We start from the raw sequence: 27,328 nt of genomic DNA, 5'->3' as shown, positions 1-27,328 counted from the left end.
AGCAAGAATACTGCAACATAGGAAAAGGACATCCCTCTCTACTACTTCAAACACAGAGAGCAAATGAGACTGAGGGCAACTTCATCAAGACCAAAGCCATCGACAAAGCCATGCGAACTCCCGCCTCACCTGGCGGCAAAGCTTGAGTTGGAGCTGAACTATTGAGAGCAGAGGCGCCAAGGGGAAGGGACAGCTCTGAAAGCCAGGCCATTGAAGCCAACCCCTCAGACCAAACTCCGAAGCTATGATTCAAGTTGGGCCCAAAGACACTGGAGCCGAACTGCTCAAGGTGACTGTCTAGGTACATGTACCTGTCGGTGCAGACGTCTCAAAACTAGAGATCCTCTGACCTAAGGGCTACAATGCCAAAGGGCAGAAAAGAGGAGGAGAAAAAGGTACGAATGCTAGCTGAGCATCCACAGCTCCAGGGGAAGCCCGGACAGGTAAAACTCCCAATTGAATTTGCGCCTTCAGAAATTTCCTCATGAGCCTATCCACCTCAAACTTAGGAAGGCTATGGGAGGACCTAGTAAAAGAGGCTGTTGACCCTGGTCTGGAGTGGTGCCCGGGAGACAGACTTGGGCAGGGGACCTACTGGCTCCAGAGAGAAGCAAGGGGATTGGAGCCAAGGAGAAGCTGAAGGGCGGACTTTTGTCAGCGGTTCTCCTGCGGGGGCAGAGGATCACTCAGGAGACCGCGTCTGTCTGTCCTGGTCTTTGCCCTTTCTTGGTGGGGATTTGAGCCCCTGAAGTGGATTCCATAGAGGAGGGAGCGGTGGAAGGGATAAGACCCCTAAGGACTAACTTATTCCTCCTGTCTACAAGCGCACACTGATTAATGCCCAGGCAAATGGAACAGGAGGAATCTAGGTGGGCCACCCCCAAATAAATTACACACAGTGTGGGCATCGGAGGGAGGGATCTTATGCCCACACACTGTGCATTTCTTAAAGCTTCTTGGCATTGAACCAGTCATGGCAGGAACTACAACAAAAGGAAAGAAGGAAGGTAGAGGAAGAAAAAGCCCTAGACTACAAGCCCTCAACCCCCTAACTAAACATTTTTTCCACACTAAGTGTAGGAGACAGAAAAGAAAGGAAGTGGAGAAATTGAAAAAACAAACTAACACACTTACAGTACCAAAAAGATGATTAGATTTCCCTGAAGGGAGCTCAGATATGGACCCTGTAGCTGTTTAAGTGAGCGTGGCAAATGAGATCTGAGGGACAGAGAGAGAGTGGGGCATGATGGGTTGGAAAGGAGGAGCTCAGCTTTCAGCTTTAAGGCTGGATTATATGGCAGAGTCGGACTCTAGGATGCATCAAACCAGCAGGCTGATGACCAAATGAGGGCAACTTCAGATCAAACGTTATGCACTCACCATAACAATGCATCTATGCTGCCTGTTTTCGTCCTTCCCTAACAGACGGGTCTCTGATCAGACTTAGAATCTGACTTTGGCCACTTCTTTAAACTTGTATCTGTAGCTTGGGCTCCTCTCCTTACCCATACTCCTCCTTCACCTGAAATACCTCGGATAGAGTTTGCCCTCTAGTCAAGCCAGCCCGTCTTGCAAAAATACAATATACCCATCAGAAAAACATGTTGTAAATACAATTACAGTCAGTGAGAACAGAAAGGCTGAATCTCAAACAAAGGCAGACAGAGATTATGCCATAGGACATAAAGAGTCCAAATGAAAAACTTCCAAAGCAGGAAGTGGGCTGGAAGGAGGTTGAGAAAGGATGAAAGCAGACAACAGAGATTCATCATTAACGGTGAGTACACAGCTTTGTATCCGATTTTTTTTTCATCCGTTCCTCAACCGATGAGACCATCTCCAGCTAGAGAAACACTGGGTGGTCCTCAGGGAAGGATATTAAGAGTACAGTGGAACCAAATGCTTCTCTATTCCTCAGTAATGGCCAATACAGGTATGAGAATTAGACCAAGCAGCTGCTACACAAATGTCCTCTATGTTAGCTCTGGACCAGAACGCAGACGAAGTGGCCACAGATCTGGTGAAATAAGCCTTAGGGGTTTCTAGGTTACTTCATCCCTTTTGGACTTGTAAACAAAAGAAATGCAATCAGTGAGCCATCTGGTTAAACTTACTTTTGATACCGCCTTGCCCAATTTAGCTTCAGAAAAGGAGACAAACAACTGGTCTGATTTTCTGTAACCTTTGGTTCTGTGGAGAAATTCTAAGCAGTCTATGAACATCCAAAATGTGTAGCACGTATTTCCCTTGGTTGGAAATAGTGAAAAGAAAACAGGTAGACTGATGGACTGATTGACAGTTGTCTCAGATGCCACCTTGGGTAGAAAAGCAGGATTAGTCCAAAGGGACACCCTGTCCTTGTGAAAAAAACAGACACGTAGGCTGGGAATAAAGTGCGTGGAGCTCCAATACTCATCTCTACAATGTAACTGCAACCAGAAAAATGGATTTCCATGACAAAAAATTAAAGTCCACCTTGGCAGAGGGCTCAAAAAGAGGCTAGGTCAAAGCTCGAAGCAGCACTAGATGGTCAAAGTAAAAAAGAAGTTATGTTCTTACCATAATGTTCCATGCTTGCCCATCTTGCCGTTTATTCTTACAATGATGGGTTTGGAGCAGATCCTCGGCTCCGACTCGGCCGAATATTTAGCTGAAAGTCTCAAACCTGGCTCATGGCAAGAAGGTATCCCACAATGCAGTGGTGTAATTTCCAAGATCTTGTTTGCTGCTAATACTAAACAATATGGCACCATATACAAATCTACAAATACATACATATAAACATAGCTATGTCTATACTATATGTACTGGAAGGAGAAACAAGCAGAGACAAAAATCCTGAAAGTAGTAAAAAAATCTACCAGGTCCACAAGGAGTCTTTGGCGGGGGGGGGGTTCATAAGAATGAACGGCGAGATGGACAACAAACATGGAACGTTATGGTAAGAACATAACTTCTTTACGTTATGCTGTCTTATCTCGCCTTCATTCTTACAATGATGGGACAGCGTCACTAGCACCTTTTCCCTGGGTGGCTCACAGTAGTACACCTTTAAGCACTGTGGAACCAAAGGTTGCCTTGTCCCTGGCAGGCCAAATCCACTTTGTAATGAATGATAAAAATATGTGGAGTAGACCAAGTAGCTGCTGCACAAATATTATCTATGGGAATTCTGGCTTGAAAAGCAGATGACGTAGCCACTGCTCTAGTGGAATAAGCCTCCACTTTGAAAAGGTAAATCTTTGTGACTTGAGTTATAGATGAATGGAACACAATTTGAGAGCCAATTGGAAAGCGTAGCTTTTGAGACTGAGGATCCTTTTTTGCATCAGAGAAGAATACAAATAATTGGTCAGATTTTCTGAAGTCTTTGGTTCTATGCAAATAGAATCGGAGTTGTCTATGCACGTCCAGTTGATGCAATTTGTACTCTGCCTTGTTGCTATGATTACGAAAGAACACTGGAAGTTCAATGGATTGGTTTATGTTTGGAGAAGAGACTTTAGGTAGAAAGGATGGGTTTTGTATGCAATGGATAGCCTATCCTTATGAAAAATCAAATATGGTGGTTTAATAGAAAGAAATTGCAGTTAGATACCTTTCTAGCAGAAGTTATAGCCACTAGAAACAAGGTCTTCCAGGAAAGGAATTGAGGTCTGAAGATGAAGAGGGGTCGAAGGGAGGTAACGTGAGATGAGGCAAAAAAAAATAGATCCCAAGGAGAAAGGGGTTCCCTTAAAGGGAGGTCTTATTAAGGAAGCACCTTTTAAGAAGGCTCTAACACAACCTATGTGACATTACGTTGGAAGTAGAATCACAAATATAAAAATTTGAAATTGCAGCAAGTTGAACCTTGATGGTTGCTGCAGCTGAGCCTTGTTGAAAAAGTTCCGCCAAAAACTCCAAAATAGAAAAAATAGGTGCAGAGAAAGATCAATGTTCCTATCTTGAGCCCAAAGGGAAAACCTCTTCCATTTACAAGAATACAGATTTCTAGTGGAAGCTTTGTGCGAGGACATTACGATGTGTCTAACCGTAGGAGTGAAATTGTGAAGCCTGACTAAATTGGGAAGTGGAGCAGCCAAGCTGCCAGTTTTACGGTGTGGAGAGGATGAAGCTCCACTGACATACGAGTCAACAGATCTGGCAGTGGGTCCAGAATACAAAGCTCTCCTGAAGATGAGGCCAAAGGAAGGGGCACCAAACTTGGTGAGGCCAGTAAGGAGCAATGAGAATTATCCTGCTTCCCAAGCATTGTGCTTTCTGAATTACTCTGAGTTTGCGAGGAAACAGTGGAAAGGCACAAAGAAGTCCCGAGGGCAATCATGAGCAAGAGCGTCTCTCGGCATCTCCCCCAGAGGGGGGATTAGGTTAAAGTAGTTGCTGCACTTGGCATTCATGGGAGTGGCAAAGAGATCACAGCAAGGTTGTCCCCATGTTTGGAAAATCATTTCCACTACACTGTGATTGAGAGACCACTCGTAAGGCATTAGGATTGCTCTACTCAGCTTGTCCACTATCACGTTGGACTTCCCCGGAATGTGCACTGTGATTAGAAAGCGCTGGGAAGGAGCTGCCCATTGCCATACTCTTAGGGCTTCTCAACAAAGGGGATAAGATCTGGTCCCCCCTGCTTATGTACCAAACCACAGACATATTGTCTGACTGAATCGCTATAGTCCCTAGAGGGAGAGAGTCTTGAAGCGCTTGCAATGCAAGAAGCACTGCTCTCATCTCTAGAACATTTATACCCAAGTGGGCTTCGTGTTCTTGCCACGTACCTTGGACTGTTCTTCCAAGATAATGCCCCCCCCCCAGCTATCTGGGAAGCATCCGTGGTCACTGTAGCTATTGAAGTGGAACAAAGGGTCTGCCTATTGTCATGAATGGAGTGTATCCACCATCTTAAGTCGTTCTTGCAAGATTCTGTTATTCTGATCAGATGAGACATTGGAAGCTCTTGAAGTGACCATTGGGAGAATAAGCCATTGAAGGATCCTCATGTGCATTCTGGCACGAGGGATCAGTGTAATCATGAAGGCCATCGTTTCTAATGATCTTAGAATTATCTTTGCTTTCACTGTTGTTGGGAAGGAGGTGAAGTATCTGCTGTCCGAGTGCTATTACTCTTTCTGTTGGAAGACATGCTACCATAGATAAAGTGTCTAGATCTGCGCCTATGGATTTAATACGTTGACAAGGCAACAAGGCAGATTTTTCAAAATTTACTGTAATGCCCAGCTGATTGTATATGTCCAAAATTAGGTCCTTGGCTTGTAGAAGTAGATGCTTGGTGGTGGCAGATAGGAGCCAGTCATCTAGATAGGGAAACACACAATCCTAGACATCTCAAGTGAGCTGTGACTACTGCCATACATTTGGTGAACACTCTTGGGGGCTGTAGTGAGACCAAAGGGCAGAACTCTGAACTGGTAATGGCTGGCTCCCAGCTGGAAGCACAAGTACCTTCTTGATGTCATGTCCATTTTTATGTGGTACTAAGCATCTTGAAGGTCTATCAAGCACATCCAATTGTCTTTCCCTAAAAAGGAAAGTATAGACTGCAGTGTCACCATTCGGAACTTTTGACTTCTTGGCAGATTCGTTTAACTTGCTTAGGACTAATATGGGCCTCTAGTCCCCTGTTCTTTTTGGCACCAAAAAGAATCTTGGATAAGCTCCGAATCCTATTTGGTCTGCGGGGACTTCTTGGATGACTCTCTTGTGGAGCAACTTTTGAATCTCTATAGTTGCTTGTTCCCTTAGACTGGGAGGAACATCTGGGATTGTTTTGGTCTTTGGAACATGTTTGGAAAAAGGAATGGAGTATTTTCTGGATATTATATTTAGCACCCATTTGTCGTTTGTGATATTTTGCAAGGTGTCTGGGTACATTGATAAACGTACCCTAACTGTCTCCAGAGCAGAGGCAGTCGGGCCTCCTTTCAGGAGCTCTGATAAGGGTGTCCATGAAAGGAATCACAGTCACACTGGTTTTGCGGGCCCCCTCTGCCTCTGGGGCATCTACTGTTACTACCTACCTCTGCCCCTGGGGAAGGTATCACCCCCCATGCATCTTAGAAAAATCTCCGGGATCTTTTAAACCACATCTTTCCGCTCTTTTGACCTTTAGGATAAGGTCTTGAAGGTACAGAAAAACCTACTCCAATGGCAGAGTTTTTTCCCTTCCTGCTCGCACCAGGTTAGTGTGTCTTACTTTGGGTCCAAAGAGTGAGGAACCATCAAAAGGGGGATTAGTAAAGGTACTCTTAAAGGGCTCTGCAAAATTGCACAAATGCATCCAGGAGTGTCTTCTAACCAAACTCCAGAACCTGCTGCCCTGCTTGCTCCATCTGCTGCATATATGAGCCTCATGGAGGAGTTGATAATGGAATTTAAGGTGGACAGCTGGGAGGAGACAGTCTCCTTCACCCCTGCAGCTAATGAACCTTGTAGAGCATCTCCTAGCACTTTCAGGAGATCTCTTTGTAGCCTCGTAAAATGGGATAAGTAGTTCAGCAATCAGTGAGAAAGTCGCTGAAGAAAATATATGCTTCCCATATCTGTCCATCGTTCGAGAGTCTTTATTCGGAGAATGAAGAGATGAGGAATTCTCTGTAAGTTCCTTCATGGTGGATGATGCCATCACCATAGCATCTACGGATACTCCCCCTTTGTTACAAATTCCTTGCCCGAAGGAGCTGACAAAAATTTGTTTGGCCTCCAAGGGACCGATTCCGTAGTGTCGGGTGACTCTCCCGCCTTTCGACTAACCAGGTCCATTAGTTCACCGAAAGGCAGAGACACCCAGGAGGCTGAAGGTTGAGACCCAAAAGCCTTCAGGTACACTGACTCATCAAAAGGGGTGGTGGTTTGCCAGCCGCCTCTTTGCTTGAGGATCTCTAGAATATCTACAAATAAGATATCGTCAGAGGACGACTGTGGGGACCCTTCCGACTCATCAAGGTCCGTGTCTGAAGTGATTGACTCATCTGGGGAGTCAACATGCTTCCTCTTGCAGGTTCTCTTCCGAGGTGGCTCCTCAAAGATATTCTGGGGAGGCTTCGGATGAGAGGAGTTCGCCCAATGGGGGATCCTGAGGCTCTAGGTCTCTGCTGTCTTGAGGAATGGGTGATGCTGAGACAGTAGCCAGTGCTTTAAGGGGGACGAGTACTGGTATCCTTCAGTGGTGCTGAATGGGTAGACAACACACTCATCAGCTCAAAGGTGGATCCCGCCGGTTCTGAAGACTCCCTCGGCTCCGAGGAGACAGAGGAAGGAAACGGAACCAACGAGATCGGACGCGAGACTGATGTGGGAGCAGAGCTAACCCGAGCTGATGCTCCAAGGGGTACACTTGGCACCGATCAGGCCGAGAATCCCCACGGGGCCGCCCAGGGAACCTCTGCTCACAGACTCACAGGATGGCACAGAGAGAGTCGGAGCAGATGTCTGCTCCAAGAACACCGAAGGGAGTCCGGGAACAGACTGGTCTGGCTCTGAAGGACCAGCTTGGCTCGGAGGAGGAACAACAGTGGGCACAATAGGCTCAGAGACCAAATGGGTGGGAGCAGAGAATAATTTAGTCAGCGCCGGTGACTTGAGTCCATGCACCACCCATTCCACGTCATCATCTGATAAGCTCCTTGTAGACCTGGAAGATAGGGAAGGAGACAGAGACCTATGGAGGATTGGTGATCTCAAAGTCAGAGAAACTGGCAAAATCTCAATGGACCGGCTCAGAGAGGAGGTATCTTGCGGCTCTGAAGGCTTTAGAGCTGAAATACCAGGCCTATCAACCAAAAAGACTTCCGACGGCTCCAAGGATTGTGGAGCCAAGGAAGTAGTTGCCTTTGAAATTTTTGGAAGTTTGACTGGCGGCTCCGTCAGAGCCGATGTAGCTGGAGATTGTCTTTTATGAGACTTATCCTTTTTTGAAGGAGGAAGAGCTATGAATGGCTTTCCTCAAAAGAAGGCTTTAAGAGCCCTTTTAGAATCAACTTGTTTCTCCTTTCCTGAAGAACTCTGACACTAAATGAATGACAGAAGGTGCAGTCTTTTTGGAGATGAATGTCACCAAGGCAATAAACACAAACATATCCATCTGTGATGGACATTTTTTGAGAGCACTTTTGACATTTCTTAAAGCCCGAAGGCTTATGTTCTCTCTCTTTTTGGTCTTTAGACATTTTCAAGTTAAGACCCTAAAGGCGATAGCAAAACAACAAAGTTTTACTAGCTAAGACTAATATGCTGAAGCTAAACCAAAGGTTACTACAGGACAACACAAGGAGCAACCACCAAGGGAAGAAAAATAAAACCTCTAAATAAAATGGCCCTATTTTCCAAATAAAATGGCCCTATTTTCCAAATAAAACAATAAAACAGTACAAGCCCTCTAACTTAAATAGGTGTATAAGCTCTCTAACTTAAACAAGCTATAAAGACACTAACAAACTAACCACCACCACTACACAGGATACCAAAGGGGCCTAGAAAGCGATGGCGAAAGCTGTGCTAAATGGAAAAAACTATCACTACTTAATAAAGAGCAGCAAAGAGACACGAGTCAAACCTAATATGACTAAAGGTAAATATATGCAAAAATAGTAAGTTTTGACAATGGTAATAGAAAAAAATATATCACAACTTAGCCACGGCCAAGATGAGCGCATCCAACCTCGTAAAGCGGCAACGAGATCTGGGGAACTACACCACTGCATTGTGGGATACCTACTTGCCACGAGCCAGGTTTGAGACTTTCAGCTATGTATTCGGCAGAGTTGGAGCCGAGGATCGGCTCCAAACCCATCATTGTAAAAATGAAGGCAAGATAGGACAACATATCATATACCTCTGAGAAAGGCTTTACATAATTTCAGTGATGCCAAGGAAGAGTGGCTTCTGTCCAAATGGAAGTTCAAGATGGCAGCACGTTGAACCTTAAATGTAAAATAACTAGTGCCACTACTGAAAATCCAAGCAAGAAAAGTACAGTTGTGTACACTTACTATAAATGTAGATGTTGAGTGTATTCACTGTTGCAGTCATTACATTTGGGTAATCTGCTTGCAGGTTGGCCTCAGTCGGCCTGACTAACAAAGTCTTGGGTCCTGCGTCTGTTGCTGTCCCTTCTTCCATGATGTCAGGTCATCAGTGGTATAAAACATGCAGCCGACGCCATTACATCAGTTTTTCTTGCTCCAGATGTCAGGTCCCCCCCCCCCCAGTGGGGAGCAATTAAACATAAAAACACAAAGGTATACCTCCAACAAAAAAGCAAACACACCAAAAAGGCTTTTAAGCATAGTAAAGGAAAGTAGAGGTATAGCCAAAAGAAGTTTGGGCAGGAGGGAGGGTAACCAGGACTGCAACAGTGAATACACTCTAGCATCTACATTTATGGTAAGTGTACACAACTGTACTATGTTCCTAATGTTTCACTGTTGCAGTCATTACATATGGGTAGATTCCCAAAGCTATGGTTGTGAGGTGGAGTTTAGATAGCATTAGGGCCAGCTATAAGGCCCTGCAAGACTGCAGTAGCAAAGCCAGCTCTGGATTTAGAGAAAATTCGCAAATGATAATGCTTGGTGAAAGTATGCACAGAACTCCAGGTAGCAGCTTCTAGGATGTCCCAGGTAGGAACGCCTCTGAGAAAGGCTGTAGAAGTCTATGCAGCCCTGGTGGAGTGAGGTCTGATCCCCTGAGGGATAGGTTTTCCATGGTGCTTATAGCAGAAATGAATGCAATGGCTTATCCATTTAGAAATAGTTTTGAAATAGCCTTCCACTCTGCCTCTGCAGCAAATGCTACCAGCAGTTGTTCAGATTTTCTTTGAGGTTTAGTCCTGTCCAAGTAGAATCTAAGTTGCCTGTGCACATCCAAGGAATGCAGAATCCATTCCCCTTTGTTCTGTGGATTGGGAAAGAAGGTTGGCAAATGAATGGACTGATTAAGAGCCACACTGGATACCATCTTGGGCATGAAGGATGGTTTGGTTCTGAGTGACACTCTGTCCGCATGAAAGATGACAAAAGGCTCCACTGCCATAAGGACCTGTAATTCAGATACCCTTCTAGCTGAAGCGACTGCTAAAAGTAAAGCTGTTTTCCAAGAAAGAAATTTTAAGTCTGCAGTAGCAGCTGGCTCGAAAGGAGGTAGAGTGAGTTTCTCCAATACAAAGTTAAGGTCCCAGGCTGGGGTTGGAGCTCTCCTGGGTGGTCTCAAATTTTTGGCCCCTCTGAGGTACTGCTTGAGCAGTAGATGAGAGAAGAGGGGATGTTCTGTGTTATAATGAGCTGAAATGGCTGAGGCATGGATTTTAATGGATGAAAAAGGACAGGCCTTTGTGAAGCACCTCAGTTAAGTATTGTAAAATCTGAAGTAAATTGGGCGCTGCTGCTGTGCTCATCCCTTGAGATTGGTTCCAGGCACAGAATCTTTTCCATTTTTCAGCATAAGATTTTCTAGTAATAGGCCTCCTTGCCTCTAAGATGACATCCATCACAGGTTTGCTGAGGGATGGTAAGGGAGAGTTTAAGTAATTAGCCAGGCTGCAAGGTTCAGTGTTGGAAGCTGAGGGTGCAGAAGCTGGTTCTCCTGCTGAGACAGCAGGGAAAGAGTCTGAGGCAGGTGCCATGGAGATAACCATGACGCACTGAGCAGGAGGGGGTACCAGTGTTGGCGCGGCCAGTCTGAAGCAATCAAAATCATCCTTGGTTTGTCCTGTGACTTTTAGTAGTACTTTAGAGAGCAGAGGCAGCGGGGGGAAGGCATAGACTGATAGGCTTTTCCAGCTGAAGGACAGAGCATCCACTTTCCAGGCTTGTTTGTGGGGAGTCCGTGTGCAAAATCTGTCCAATTGGTAGTTCTGCGGGGAGGCAAACAGGTCTATATCTGGGCTCCCCCATTCGCATGTCAACATGTTGAAAATCCTTGGTTCCATTTTCCATTTGTGTGGGTCCAAGAGGTTTCTGCTTAGTCCGTCTGCCAGTGTATTTAATTTTCCTGGCAGGAACTGAACTTGTAGGTCACTTGGTAGCTCAAGGCTGTGTTCCACAATGCCATGGCTAGTCTGCAGAGGGGGTAAGAATGTGTACCTCCCTGCTTGTTTATGTACCACAACAGTGGTGGTGTCAGTCTTTACCATTAGTTGTCCTGGAAGAATGTAGTCCTTGAAGGCTGTCAGAGCATTCTGTACAGCTAACATTTCTTTTTGATTGATATGCAGGTGCATTTGACTTGGGTTCCATTTGCCCTGAATGCACTTCCCTGCCAGGTGAGCCCCCCATGCATAGTCCGATGCATCTGTTAGGGCTTGGGGGGCAGGGGGTGGCGTGAAAGGTAGTCCCTTGTTTTGGTGGCAGGCCACTGCCCACCAAAGGAACTCTAGGCGTAGGCAAGGTATGATGGGAATCATTGTTTCTAGGCTGTGAGAATGTCGACTCCATAGGCTTTTTAGATACCGCTGTAGTTTCCTCATATGCAGTCTTGCATATGGAATTAGAAGAATGCAGGAGGCCATGAACCCCAAGGCTTGCAGTATTTGTCTTGCAGATAAAGCAGGGTTTTTGTGGCCACTTGTTTGAAGTAGGTTGTCAAATGAATTTGCTTTTCTGGCGTGAGGTAAGCAATCTGGGAAGTTGTATTCAAGCTTGCTCCCGGGAATGTAATTTGTTGACAGGTTAACAGTTGTGATTTCTTTTTGTTTATGGTGTACCCCAGACAAGTTAGGACTCTTTTTTGCAAACGCCAGATGATTCAAAAGTATGTCCTGGCTTTCTGCCTGAATTAGACAATCATCCAGGTATGGGTATATTTGAATACTTCATTGCCTGCAAAATGCAATAACTGGTGCTAGGCACTTTGCGAATACCCTGGGAGCAGTAGATAAGCCAAAGGGCAGTGCAGAGAACTGATAGTATATGTAGCCTGCTTTGAAGCGTAGGTAACTTCTGAAAGATTCCCTGATTGGGATGTGCAGCTATGCTTCTTTTAAATCTAGTGTTGCCAACCAAGCGTCTTTGCATAGCATAAGTAATTGAAGTCAGCATCTTGAATTTTGGCATCTCCAGAAAGGTGTTTAGAGTAGACAGATCCAGGATTGGACGCCATGATTTGTCTTTTCTGGGTACCAGGAAAAGTCTGGAGTAGAAACCTTGTCCCTTTTCCACTTCTGGTACCAGATGAATAGCCCCAGGGGCGGCTCGTGGCATCGGGCTGCCGGACTGCAGCCCCCTCGAAATAAAAAATAGAAAGAAAAATGAAAAATAAAAAAAATTTTTTTTGAAATTCGCGGACTTCGCGCATGCGCAGTAGTCCCGACTACTGTCGGTCTATGCGCATGCTCAAGGCAGTCCGGCAGTCCCCATAGGGGACACAAGACGCCTGTGCACTTTTAAAGTGCACAGACTCGCCAGGATTATGGGTCGCGTCCGGACTGCAAGAGCAGCAGCAGGACTCTGGAAGGAGCATTAGGGATCTAGTCGGGAAGGAGCATTAGGATCTCGCGGGTCTTTCAGTATTGTGCGGGAAGGATGTACGTTAGCTGGATATATTCAGGTAAGGTGCTTTTTAATTTACAATGTTTATTTGTGTGTGTATGGTGCTTTTTATCTTTCTGGAGTTGTGTATGGTGCTTATGCTTTACTTTGTGTGTGTATGGTGCTTATGCTTTACTTTGTGTGTGTATGGTGCTTATGCTTTACTTTGTGTGTGTGTGTGTGTGTAAATGCCCCAGGTGCTTATGGTGGTGCGGTAGGGAATACCCTCAGGCTTGAACCCTGTACCCTGTATGCAGGTGTTAAAGACTTGAGTTCCCTACCCACCACCATTTGTAAAAAAATTTCAGATTTTTGCCTCATATTTGATCTGATCTGTTCCTCATAATATCTGTGGTTTGTAAATGCTGCAATGCTTGATATTTGATGGTGTAGTAGTAGCACTGTTGCCTCACAGCAGCAGGTTCTTGGGTTTGATTCTTGGCTGGGGTTCCTTCTTTGTGGGGTCTGTATCTTCTCCCTGTGTTTGTGTGGGTTTGCTTTTGTGTCCTCCCATGTTACAAAGACATGTCTGCATTATTTCTTCCTGGGCCTCTGCTGAAAATTGTTTATTTGTTCCAAGTCAGACTGTCCTGATTAAAAAATGTTAAATAAAATTGACAGGCATTTGAATTTCAGACTTAAGGGTTTCTGAATGTTTAATTCCTTGCATATTTGATGGTGCAGTGGTAGTATTGTTGCCTCACAGCTATAGGTTTTCTGGTTTGATTCTTGGTTGGGGTGGCTTGTGTGTGGAGTCTGCATCTCCTCCATGTGTTTGTGTGGATTTGCTCTGGTGCCCTGCCATTTTACAAAGACGTGTCTGGAGTTTTAATCCCTGCTGAAAATTGGTTTTGTTCTGTCCGCAGTAAAATTGACAGGCATTTGAATTTCAGACTTCAGGTTTCTGAATGTTTAATTCCTAGCATAATTGATGGTGCGGTGGTAGTATTGTTGTCTCACAGCTATAGGTTTTCTGGTTTGATTCTTGGTTGGGGTGGCTTCTGTGTGGAGTCTGCATCTCCTGCCTGTGTTTGTGTGGATTTGCTCTGGTGCCCTGCCATTTTACAAAGATGTGTCTGCAGTTTTAATCCCTGCGTCTCTGCTGAAAATTGTTTTTGTTCTGTCCGCAGTAAAATCGACAGGCATTTGAATTTCAGACTTCAGGTTTCTGAAGGTTTAATTCCTTGCATAATTGATGGTGCAGTGATAGTATTGTTGCTTCACAGCTATAGGTTTTCTGGTTTGATTCTTGGTTGGGGTGGCTTCTGTCTGCATCTCCTCCCTGTATTTGTGTGGATTTGCTCTGGTGCCTGCCATTTTACAAAGACGTGTCTGCAGTATTAATCCCTGCGTCTCTGCTGAAAATTGTTTTTGTTCTGTCCACAGTAAAATTGACAGGCATTTGAATTTCAGACTTCAGGTTTCTGAATGTTTAATTCCTTGCATAATTGATGGTGCGGTGGTAGTATTGTTGCCTCACAGCTATAGGTTTTCTGGTTTGATTCTTGGTTGGGGTGGCTTCTGTGTGGAGTGTGCATCTCCTGCCTGTGTTTGTGTGGATTTGCTCTGGTGCCCTGCCATTTTACAAAGATGTGTCTGCAGTTTTAATCCCTGCGTCTCTGCTGAAAATTGTTTTTGTTCTGTCCGCAGTGAAATTGACCGGCATTTGAATTTCCAACTTCATGTTCTTCAGAATACATAGTAGCACAACCTTTTTTTTTTTTTAGCAATTTTCAAAGTTTATAAGATGAATATTTTAAATTTGTCCCTATTTTTGGGACTGTATTCCCCCATTATTGGCTTTGTCCAGGTTTTTGTGCTAAGGTTGACAGCTATGGCAAGAACTGAATTCACTGAATATGTTTGAGGGCTGTATTCCCTCATTACTGGGTTTGTCCAGGTGTTTTGTACTAAGAGGTTGACAGCTATGGTGAGAACTGAATTCACTAAATGATAGCCATTTAAGTTTGTCTTCCTCTCTTTTACAAAGCAGCTGATGTGGCGTAGTAGTATGTTACTCTGTTTTTTGCTCAGGGACCTTGGCAGTAAAATATATGGTGGCAACACAACATTTTATTCTAGCAACTTTCCAAGATTATACAAGCAATGTTTAATGTGTCCCTGTTTTTGGGCTTTTGACCCCCCCCCCAATACATTTTGGCTTTTTCCAGTTTTCTTGAGCTGCGAAGTTGAGATGCAGTTGAGTATTGAGTAGATTTTACAAGGAACTGAGAGCTGCAGGGGAATAGAAGTTTAGTGCTTTGCCAAGTTAATACTATAGCACAACAGGCTGTGTACTTGCTTTTGATGCAGAAGGTTGTGGGTTCTACTCCCACAAGGGTAGATGCTGCATTACTGAGAATGTTCTCCTTGGTGAAGATACTAACTATGAGTTAGTTATCAGTTTGCCATCCATTTCCTCTTGCAATATTATTACTAGCTTATCATTTTTTAATGTAATATAGGCAATTTATTCCTGAGGGGCAACAGACACTTTATTTTTTGATGAAACCATGAAATATAAAGGTGATTGCTAGCAGCAACCGCTTCATTAGTTACAGATTTCTTTAATGTGGAATTGTTTAGATGACTGACTTCAGAGATTGTGCATATTTACTGATAATGGACTGTAGAATTGTGCATATTTACTGATAAAGGTGGACTGTAGAATTGTGCATATTTACTGATAATGGTGGACTGTAGAATTGTGCATATTTACTGATAATGGTGGACTGTGGAATTGTGCATATTTACTGATAATGGTGGACTGTGGAATTGTGCATATTTACCAATAATGGTGGACTGTAGAATTGTGTATATTTACTAATAATGGTGGACTCTGGAAGTTTATGATAAATGTTCTCAACTGGGCAGTTTTGCCATTATGGGTGCATATGGTTTGTTTCATTGCTTACTGGAAAAAATGTTCAAAACAAATTTAAAACACCCTGTAACAAGTGTACTGTATTGTACAAGGAATATAATTTTAGTACAATGAGGAAGGTGCATCAAAGAGCACATGTATGTTTCATATGCAAGGAGCCTATGATTCGAAAACAGCCCAAAATTAATCTTTATCTGCCACTGGCAAAATGTATTTTCTTTGAATGTGGGTTTCAATGCTGTTTCAATGAATGTGAGTTTCAAGGGCAGAGAAGTTTTAATGCTAAGTTTTCATTGTGAGACTGCATTGCTTTGTTTAACAGATGACTTAGTGTTTGTGCTGTAAAATACAAAATAAAACTTTCAAATGAAGTCCAACTCATCATAGAAGTAAAGCAGTATGCACATTAGTGTTTATGGTAAATGGAGTGAAATAGCCAAGTATAATGGTTCATTGGAATGGCTGCAGAGGCTCCATTCAACCATTATTTTGTCAGGGGAAGGGCAGCAAACTCAGACCGCCCAGCTGAACTATACCTCCCAACTGTCCAGATTTTCAAAGAATGAATAGATTTTTGCTTCTTATTTTTGGTTTGTTGTTCATAAAATTTGTAGTTTTAATTCCTAAATGATTTGCCAGAAGTCACTCTAAGTTTCAGACTTCATAACCTTCAGAAAAATGCATGTTAAAGTAAGAGCTGTTCTATCAACTGTCTCAATTTATACAAGAGCAATTTTTAGTACTGTTTATATGTGCCCCCAATATATTTGGCCTTGTTCAGATTTACTGCATTAACAGGTTGAGAGGTACATGCAAATAAATTGCTTTATAGAATTAGGCATAGTCAACCTCTCAACTGTCCCCAATTTTTGGCTCAAAATGTTGCTCTTCCCCTTTATAATCCCTCGGCAAAATAGCAATTTTGGAAGAAAACATGGAGGGTTTACAATTAAGAAATAACTGTAATAATCAAAGTTATAGATTACTTGAAATGCATGTAGATTCTTTTATATTTTGTCAGCTGCTCAAGGTAGCAGTACTAATATTAAAGTGTCCCTTCTTTGACAGGTAGCAGCTGTATTTTGTGTGTCTATTTTATATTTTTGCATCACGTTTTTGTCCATTTTTCATAAAATTGTGTTTTTTGGCAAATTAGTGACATCACTAAAGACTGAAGTTAGAAAATGACAGACATTTGAGTTTCAGATTTTATACCCTTCAGAAAATTCATACTAATGCAAGACCTATTCTATTATCTTTCTAAGTTTATTAGAGCAATATTTAAAAATTGTCCTTATTGTTGGGCCTTTGTCCCACTTCTGTGTATGGCTTTGTCCAGATTTCTTGCTCTTGAGGTTGAGAGGTATGACAAATGTGTCAGGGCCATCACAGTCAGCCAGAGAGATTTCAAATTGTGACATGCTTGTTGCACCCCACTCCCCATGTAGTGACTCTGGATGTGTCCAAGCAAGGCAAGGAGTAGTTGTATCTACCTTGGATGGGGAGGACACACTGCATAAGTACTACAGTGGCTTTTCATCTGTCCTTGATTTTGCAGAATGGTCTGGTTTCTGTCATATTTTTGTACTGTTGATTTATGCTTATTACTCAAAGTGCCTGTTGCTCTGTGTTTTTAAGTAGCAATGCTTTAATGACCATAAGGTAAGCTTGTCTGAGATCGTAAGATGCAAGTAAGCTTTAATAAGCATACTGTTAAAGAATTGCCAACATTGAAAGCCTTTCTGTTGTTGCCATGCAGAGAATACTTGACTAGATAATGTATAAGCCTTGGGTATTAAAGGACAGGATTCCATTATTTTAAAATGCTCATTACACTTGTTGGAGACTTCCAGTCATCTCTACAGACTTTACCCGTAAACTAAACAGAATGCCAATCATGTGTGGTCCATAACCTGTACAGTAATCCTTTAAGCAATGTATCTTGAGCTTGTTTCTTGTTTGCTTTTCATTTTTTACTTTTATCATGTTTTCCCCATGAAACAAGTTGTCAAGCAGCAGGTCTTTTTAGGATAAGAAACATTTTTACAAGTGGGGGCATCACATAGATTTCTACTTTCAGCATGTTACTTGGTACTTTAATAAAGCTGAATATATTATAATTAGGACTGCAGTGCAAGGAGAAGTGGTTTGAGTTGAGTGCTTCTGGTTTTTCTTATACTTGATTTTGACTGGCATTCCAGTAATGTATTTAAAAAGTAATTTATTTTTTCATGCCTCACAACCTTTTGTTTCCATCTAGATATTAAGTAAGCTGTCATGCAGCCAATGCATTGAAATATTTTTATTCTTCTACACTTATTTTTGTCTTGATTGGACTTTCATAATGATGGTTTGCCACCCAGGGCAGCGTATTTAATTAAAGTTAGTTTTTTGTGGTTTTGTGCATAGCTCCTCCCCTTTCTGGTTGACCACACCCATTCAGCTGTCTCCTGCAGCCCCCCTGTGATTTGAAGTCACCAGCCGCCACTGAATAGCCCCCATGCTTAAGAGAGAAAGTACTTGTTTTTGAGCCTCTGCCCACTGATTTGGGGGTAGGTCCGGCCACCCACTTGGCATTGGCAACGTGTGGAAGTGAAATCTGCATCCTTGGGACACTATATTTAAAACCCATTTGTCCTGGGTAATGAGTTCCCAGTTCTTTGCATGAAGAGCAATCTCCTCCCCCAAAGGGGCAGTCAGAAGGTAAGTGCGTGGAAATTTTAAAAGGAAGTAATTGAGACAGTTTACTATAGGGGGTGGTCTTGTTATTCCCAGACTTGGAAGTGGAGGCCCCCCACTGCTTAGTTCTGTGAGTCACCTGGGACTGAAACCTGGGGTTTTTGCTGTGTCTGGGTTTGACTTGAGAAGACCTGGAAGGGGCTGGAAAGGACCAATTCTTAGAAGGCCAGTGCCTACTAAATCTAGGAGGCTGAACTTGTAAAAAAAAATCTTTAACAGTTTGCATAGATATAGATTTAGCTTTATCTTCCATCTTTTTAAGAACTTCTTCAGCCTTGTTGTCAAACAGGAGCATCCAACAATTTAGCTTTAACATGATCCGGCAAAGATTGCTCCTTAAGCCAAGCATGTCTTCTAAGCACAGACACAGTAACAGCAGCCCTGCAAGAGGCCTCTAAAGAATCAAAACCACATTGCAAAGTATGTTTTCCAACTTGTTCAGCAGAATACATTAAATCCTGTAAAGTCTATTTTCCACACAGTCAGGAATCAACATCATTTTCTGTTTAAGCAGTCCAATAGCATGTTGCTGACATTTTAACATATGAAATTGGCAGTTTAAAGCTCTAATTGCCAAGGTTGCTGAAGTATAAACATTTTTACCCATCTATCCAGTGCCCTGGAATTTCTATCGGAAGGGGTAGGATTTTTAGCAGTAGAATCCTTAATGCCCTTGGGCCCCTGTGAAATGGTCTCTGGATCTGCAAAAGGATTTTTGAAAAGTAACTTGTGGGACTCTGTCAGGTTTACTGGGAGCAGGAAATCTGGGGCAAAACTGGATTCCGAGAAAGCATCAACAACATCTAGCACAGGAGGCATAGCCAAAGGCCTATGCTGAAGTAGGAGAAGGAAATCCCTAAGCCTCTTTTTTGAATCAGAAAATTCCTGGCTTTCCCAGTGAAAATGCTCCCTTAGAGTATGTAAGGTTTCCCCAAAAGAAAAATCCTAATGAGGGGAAGCAGAGGGAATAGTCTCCTCTGCATCCAAATCCTCATAAGTAGGTAAGGACAAAGCCAGGTTATCAGAAGAGTCAGAAAAAACAGAATCCTGATCAGAAGATTCATAATCAAGCTCAGCCCTAGGCCTCTTGGCGGGGGGGGGGGGTGGCTACCCCCCTGATTAGGGTTATTAGATCTTCAGCCATTTTTATCATTTGCTTTTTAGGCATAGAGGACTGAGCATGTGGCCTGGGCGTCAGTTTTTTGGACATGGATAGAGATTTAGGCCTTAGTAATGAAGGAGGCATCTATTTAATATGCACGTCTGTAGGCCTGAATACACCCTAAGAAGCCGGTGCCTGCACAGCAGCTTCAGACCCATCCAAGGTATAGACATCCACAGGTTCCATAGTTGAAGCATCTTGCGGCATTACTGGACTCGGAATGGGTCTCAGTAGAGGCCTGCGAATCAAAAGTAGCGGGTATCAGGGGCTGCAAAATCACCTCACTGAGTACCTGCGAACTGGCGACTGGCTTAGAAGCGTCATCGGCAGTTTTGGACCTCAGCGGCCTGTCTTTATCTTTGCGGTTTTTTGGAATCCCGGTAGTCGGATGGCTAACAGATGACATTTCTGGATAATTAAACCAAGAACTGAAATATTTAGAGGCAAAAATATACCGATGGATAGTGCGCTGATTAAATAAAGCACAAAACTGACAGCAAGGTACGTTGTGGTCAGGGCCTAGGCAAGGAATACAGTACAAATGAAAATCTTTATGAGGTATTTGCTTTCCACAAGTAATGCAATTGTTAACTTTTACCATCGGTAAGGAGCAAGAAAAAGTTTCCCCAACAGGGTGCTTAGCTTTTAGTTGAAGACTTCGGATCTGAAATTCGAAAACGAAAATTTCAGGAGTCGGCCTACTGGCACTTGTGAACTGTTTCTGGCACTGCACAGCAACAAAGACTGATGTAATGGCGTCGGCTGCATGTTTTATACCCCTGAAGACCTGATGTCATGGAAGAAGGGACAGCAACCGACGCAGGACCCAAGACTTTGTTAATCAGGCCGACTGAGGGCAACCTGCAAACAGATTACCCAAATGTAATGACTGCAACAGTGAAACACGAAGAACACATCAAGTACAGCTGGAGATGGTTCTGAAAACTGATCTAGTTTCCTCTGGAAAGCCCAAATGGAAAATCTTTTCCATTTATTCTTGTACACCTTTCTAGTAGAATCTTTCTGGATGATGCAAGTATATGATGCGTCAGATAAAGCCTGGACTGTGTAGCCATCACTAGAAGTGGAGAAAACCATGTAGTCAGCTTGAGGGTTCTGATATTTGGATAAGGTATTCCGGATGGGTGAGAGAGGATGCCCTGAGAATGATCCAGTACCCAAGGAAGGGTAAACTAGATGAAGCTGCAGGAAAGGAAACCATACTTGCCAAGGTCAGAATGAAGCTATGAGGATAACTTTGCTTTTTTGTCGACATGCTTTCTGAACTAACTTGATAATAAGAGAATGGGGGGTGGAAGGCACAAAGGAGACCAGGGGGGCCAATTGTGAATCAGAGAATCTCCTGGTGACTCCCCAACTCTGGAAGGATCAGGGCAAAGTACCTGCTGCACTTGACACTGAGGGGAGAATTGAAAAGTTTGCAGCACAGTTGGCCCCATTGCTGGACTATCATTTTTGCCAATAATGGACTGGGACACCACTATGAGGGAGCAAAATGGACCTGCTCAGTTGGTCTGCCAGTTTGTTGGGCTTCCCCAGCATATGTGCTGCCAACTGAAAGTGGTGTGAAAAGATCCCATTGCCACACACTCATGCTTTTCAATACAAGGGGTAGAATTGGGTTCTTTCCTGCTTGTTAATGGTACCAGACCACTGAAATATTGGCTGTCAAAAGAGCAACCATCTCTAGAGGGAGACCATCTTTAAATGCCTGTAATGCCAGGACTGCTCTCATTTCTAGGATATTGATGTGAAGATTGGCCTCTGACTGATACCATGTGCCTTGGACCATTTCCAAGTAATGCCCCCAGTACGCTGGCATAGCCACTGTGCCTTTGGCTGCAGAAGGGATAAAAGGGTGGCCCTGATAAATATCTTTTTGTGTGAATCCATCAGGCTATATGACTTCTGCAAATGCTTGTAACTGGAATCAGCGTGGTCACAGAGTGACATCCCATTGAACATTGTACTGCAGGTGTCCACTGCAGTCTGTCTTTTGGCTTTTCACGGTTAGGTGTCGCTACAGTGGAACTCCGGTCCGCTAATGATTGGCAGTGGATTTTTATGGTGCCGAGTTGCCAGCCCAATGCCCAACCTTCAAAGAAGGCACAACCATTCAGGCACACACCTACCTGCATGTCTTTAACATCACTCAATCACGGGGAGAACATGCAGATTTCACACAGAAGGCGCTTCAGCTGAGAATCAAACGGGAGAATCTCTTGCTGTGAGGCGACAACACTAACCGCTGCACCACCGTGGCAAACAAGCTAAGATATTAGCTGTTGTAAGAAGATTAGTATTTTCATGACTTTTACATGTTGTATTTTTTTAAAGCCTACGTACTTACAAAAACACCTCTTTACAGCTTAAGCCAAAGGTAGTAATCTACAGTGTCAACCTTGTAGAATAAAAATAGAAAATATCCTAACTCTGCATATAATATAATCAGTGCACTTTTACACCCCACCATCCCAGCAGCCCAAGATTACAGCATATAAACATTAAACCTGCTTTTGTCCAGCCTTTTCTTCTCTTGTTAGTGTAAAACATATTTTGTACAATTAAAAAAAATGCTTGTGTACTTTAATATATTTAACACAGTTACTGAAGACTCTCCACACATTTAAAATACCCCCGACCACCTACTATACAAAACCTTTTACTGTATATAACATGCAGTTTATATCATGAAATGTTTATATAAATACTGATAAGAGCAAAATGTTATACTTACAGTTAGCTTCCCCTTTTTTAGTGTTGTTCTAAACATTAATGATATAAACTGGGGTATATGTTTTATTGTCTACCTACACGTTTAACAAAGTCAATGAAAGTCCAGTGTTTTTAGCCACTTTCTCTTGCAAAACCATATTTCATAAATGAGATAAGATACTTTATAGTCTTCCACTTATTCACCAGTTTCTGAGTTGCTGGTCTTCTTCGTGTTCATCTCCATCTCCTAACACCAGACTCTGGTTCAAGTCCAGGGTACTGATGATTCTTCTAGTCAACTCCTGTGCTTTTTCTGTCTCAAGCATTTTCTTTTGGAACAGTATGCTCAAAATCTTACTAGAGGTATCAGAACTATGGAAGTCGTCACAGATCCAAGATCCAAGAAGTTTCTGGCATTGGTAACAGTTTACCTCAGCTTAGTGGCGCTGCACACAAACACAGGTTTTTAAACAAGAAAAGTTGAAAGAAATTGCAAACTGCCCAAACGGCCAATAAACTACAATTTCTGGGTCAGAAACCACTCCTCTTGTGGTAGATAGGCTACCTAGTGCTTACCACTCCCACTGATAAGCTAGAAGGCTTCGATCAAACACAAAGGTCTGGGGGACTCAGACTTTCAAAACAGTACTGGATACAGCAAACCTGTATCTGGACTAGACTAGTTAGAGGAAAGGCGGGAGACTAGCTCAGAACTTCTTTTTTTTTTTGTTGCAGAAAAGCAGTTAAATGGTAATAACACTTTAAATGCAGTGCAAACTAGCACACGAGTGTGTAGCAATATTAAGGCAAATACAATAAATGCAGTTAAATTAAAAACAACTTAAGAGAGAAAGCAGTAAATTCAGAAAAAAAAAATCAAACAAAAGATACTTAAAGTCTTTCTCCTAGTTGCTCTCAGTCTCCAGGACACCAAAACAAGCAGTAATAAATATGACAAACAGCAAAATGAAGTAGAAAAAATTTTTGTTTTAGTAGAAAGTGAAGAGACGGAAGATAAGATAATTCAAGGTTCAGAAGCTAAAGAGGTGGGCCTTTACTAAGTTCTCACTATAAACAGTAGAATGAGGGGATGTAATGTGACTGGGGAGTGTCCAATATCAGCTTTATACCAGAGGCGGGCAACTCAGTCACCAAGATTTAAGACCACCAGAGCAACTGGGAGGGTGGGTGGAAAAAACAGCTGTATACATTGGAGAGATGTGTAGTAAAACAGAAGTGCAGAAAATAAGAAGTGTACTCTCACTCCATGTAGTCATCTGACAGACTCCTGGAGGATCGAGAGGATGGGATCGAGGATTTTAGGCTACCAGCCACTGACTGCAAGAGAGGTAACTGAGGAACTGAGGAGACCAGCTCCATCTATGTCTCCTAGTCTGTTCTAACAAAACTGGTAGAACTGAAGGAGTAGTGTTTTCGGGCCCGAAAGCCTTTGGGTCAGAAGTAGTGTCCTTAGATGGCTTTTTTGCCAGCTCAGAAGCAGGAGATGAAGGACCTCTTTTTGTTTTGTCGATTTTTCAGATCTTGGGGATAAAGATTTAGATTAGGTCTGGTTTCCTTCCAATCCCTCGGCAAAAGGACCCTTGAGTAATCCCCTAACTGCAAGTTTGTTCTTACATTCCTGCAGGACCCTGGAACTAAAGCCATCACAAATGGAGCAGAAATCCTGAAGCTGAACTGCACCTACGTAATAAGACAACTAGTGTGCCCATCAGTTTGACATTGTGTGTGTGTACAGGAGTCACATTTCTTGAAGCCTGACTGCTTCACTTCTTTCCCTTCCTTGGGCATTGTGGAAACACAACCAGAACAAAACCACTGTCCAGAAAAAACTATATTAAAGATAAGAAAGCTACCAGAAAAAACTATCCAACCATCACACCACACAAAAAATACAAAAAGGCTACCCTTTTTTTTAAGCAGACAAGCAGAGAAGGGACTACAGGAGAGGTCTATATGTATCATTATATATTTAAGTTTTTCAATAAATGTGGATTAATTAACTCAAATGACTACCTCCTCTAGCCATAGGAGACGTCTCTAAAATGAAAAAAACTCGAGGGAAAGGAAGAGAAAAAGGGGGAGCCCTCTAATTTAATCTGGCTGAAAACAGAAAACGAAGACAAACCCTCTGACTTGAATGGGTTCAGAAAGGATAAACCAAAGATTTAGAGATGGGATGGGGGTTGTAGGTCTAGCGGAAAGCGACGCCCAAGCACAACAAAACAAGTGAAAAATCCGAAGATTAGCAAACTAAGATCTAAATACACTGTAAATAGCTAAACAATAATGTCAAAAACTACTAGAATAGTAGGATATTATAACCAAAAGAGATTCACTTAGCCTGAGTCCAGTGAGAAGCACCAGATCTAGTTTAGCTGTAAACGAGATCTGGGTCATTTTCCCTAGGCATTATGGGATAGGGTATAGTCTCGAGCCAGTAGAAGCTCTCGAGCTTTAGTATTAGGCCAAGTCAGAACAGATACTCTGTTCCAAACCCACCCAGCAAGAATGAAGGCGAGATGGGACAACATAACATCAATTGTTAATCAGGGTAGAGCAATTCTCCCACTGGACCCATTTCAGTCTCAGTCCAGGGAGAGCACAACAGATACAGAACATTAGAGTCATGAGTTACAAAATGAACTGGCACCACACCTGTGTGCCCTGCTCAATCACAGCCTTACCTTAGGCTTTGTCCCCATTTCATTTATTTATTTACCGGGGAAGTCCGACTGGGGCAGAAGCCCATTTTCAGGAGAGGCCCGGGGTGAAAAGCTCCACAGAAATACAAGCAACATACAATAATTAGATAGTACAACTGTATACATACAGTAAGATGCAGAATGCATATCTTCTAGTTAGTCTATACAAAGTAGTATTCAATACAGTTTTCTAGTAGATGCAGGTTAAAAAAGAAAAACACGAGCATTTCAGTGAAGATCACTGTGAGAAAAAAATAAAGTTAGTAGTGTGTACATATTAAATAGTTATGACCAAATGAAATTTCCTTGATATACATTTATTTCTGAGTAGTAATGAACACTGAGGAGAGGGAGAAAGTGAGATAAGGAGTGGACAGTGCGTTGAGAGAGTTATATATATTTTGTCAGTCAGGTTTGGCACAGGAACAATGCCAGTTCTTGGAGAAATGTTCAAATAGTCATTTAAACCTGATAGATTCAGGTACGTTTTGGAGGGTGTGGGGTAGAGTTAAATAATTTGGCTATATGATATGAAAATAGGGCTTCACCATTGTGTTGGTAGCTTTGTTTACTGTGAGAAAGTTTCTGTCTGCAGATCTTAGACTTCGTAGGCGTGAGTAGGGAACAACAAGTTTCCTGAGCGATGGGCAACTGTTGGGATGGAAGATATTGCGTGTGAATTTAAGTTGGTAGAGATGAAGGTTAGGTAGCTCGAGCCAATTTAATTTATGTAGAGCAATAAAATGGTGAGTTTGGTGGGAAGGTTGGCTGCATAACGGGCTATTTTGTTGTAGCAAGTTTCCAATTTGGTTAAGTCTGACTAAGTTGGTAAAGAGGGGGAAGCATACAAGAGAGTGTAAAGAGATGGAAGGTTCTGGATATGGCTAGTCTGGTACTGTCAGTGAGGAATGGCTTGCTTCTGTACATTGAGCCAAGTATGATGTGAACTTTCTTAATTGTGGTGGCTATGTGTTGGTCAAATCTGAGTTTGTCAATTGTCACTCCAAGGAGTTTTGTATTCTCAACTGGTTTGATGACTGTTTGCTGTAAGAATAGTGAAAGGAGGGGTGGTCGGTGATTGTTTGCTACTGGTAAATAGTATTAACTGTGTCTTTGGGGTTGAGGATTAGTTGTGATTTAATTAGATACGTTTCTACACTATTAAAAGCTTGTTGGGGCTAGTATTTGGAGGTCTGGTAGATTAAAGCTGAATTGTCTGCATACTGAACTACTTTAGCATGTGTTGTGGATGAGGCTAGATCATTAAAGATGGTGAAAAGAAGGGGTACTAATATGGACCCTTGGGGGACTCCAACCAAGAAGAGGATGAAGAACGGAAAGGCTGTTGGTCCAGATGACATACCTGTGGAAGCATGGAGGTGTTTAGGTGAAATGGCAGTGGAGTTTTTAACTAGATTGTTTAATGAAATCTTGGAAAGTGAGAGGATGCCTGAGGAATGGAGAAAGTGTTTTGGTACCGATTTTTAAGAATAAGGGTGATGTGCAGAGCTGCAGTAACTACAGAGGGATTAAACTGATCAGTCACAGCATGAAGTTATGGGAAAGAGTAGTGGAAACTAGGTTAATTAGAGAGGTGATGATTAATGATCAGCAGTATGGTTTCATGCCAGGAAAGAGCACTACAGATGAGATGTTTGCTCAGAGTGCTGATGGAGAAATAGAGAATGTCAGGAGGAGTTGCATTGTGCCTTTGTGGATTTAGAGAAAGCATATGACAGGGTGCCTAGAGAGGAGTTGTGGTATTGTATGAGGAAGTCGGGAGTGTCAAGAGTGGTACAAGATATGTACAAGGGTAGTGTGACAGCTGTGAGGTCTGCGGTGGGAGTGACTGATGCATTTAAGGTGGAGGTGGGATTACATCAAGGATCAGCTCTGAGCCCTTTCTTATTTGCAATGGTGATGGACAGGTTGACAGACGAGATCAGACAGAAGTCCACATGGACTATGATGTTTGCAGAGGACATTGTGATCTGTAGTGAGAGTAGGGAACAGGTGGAGACTACCCTGGAGAGGTGGAGATATGCTCGAGAGAAGAGGAATGAAGGTCACCAGGGCTAAGACAGAATATATGTGTGTGAATGAGAGCAAGGCTAGAGGAATGGTGAGGATGCAGGGAGTAGAGGAGGTGAAAGTGAATGAGTTTAAGTACTTGGGATCAACAGTTCAGAGTAACGGTGAGTGTGGAAAAGAGGTGAAGGAGAGAGTACAGGTAGGATGGAGTGGGTGGAGAAGAGCGTCGGGAGTAATTTGTGATAGACTAGTACCAGTAAGACTGAAAGGGAAGGTTTACAAGAGGGTAGTGAGACCAGCTATTTTACACGGGTTGGAGACAGTGGCATTGACAAAAAGGCAGGAGTCAGACCTTGACGTGGCAGAGTTGAAGATGTTAAGATTTGCACTGGGTGTGACAAGGATGGACAGGATTAGGAATAAGTATATTAGAGCGTCGGCCCAGGTTGGCAGGTTTGGAGACAAAGCCAGAGAGGCAAGATTACGTTGGTTTGGACATGTGCTGAGG

At 42.9% G+C, this 27,328-nt stretch overlaps 1 protein-coding gene across 1 annotated transcript in view; it reads right to left on the bottom strand.

Annotated features, from left to right (window-relative positions):
• Nucleotides 1–27,328, bottom strand: part of PLXNB1 (plexin B1) — a 3,809,096-nt gene that overhangs the window by 3,223,323 nt on the left and 558,445 nt on the right. The gene's annotated exons all lie outside the window — the stretch shown is intronic.

This window comes from Protopterus annectens, chromosome 7.part0, assembly GCF_019279795.1.
Source record: "Protopterus annectens isolate FY-2018-M chromosome 7.part0, PAN1.0, whole genome shotgun sequence".
In the NCBI taxonomy this organism is placed as follows: Eukaryota; Metazoa; Chordata; order Ceratodontiformes; family Protopteridae; genus Protopterus; species Protopterus annectens.
This window is presented reverse-complemented; position numbering and strand designations above follow the sequence as displayed.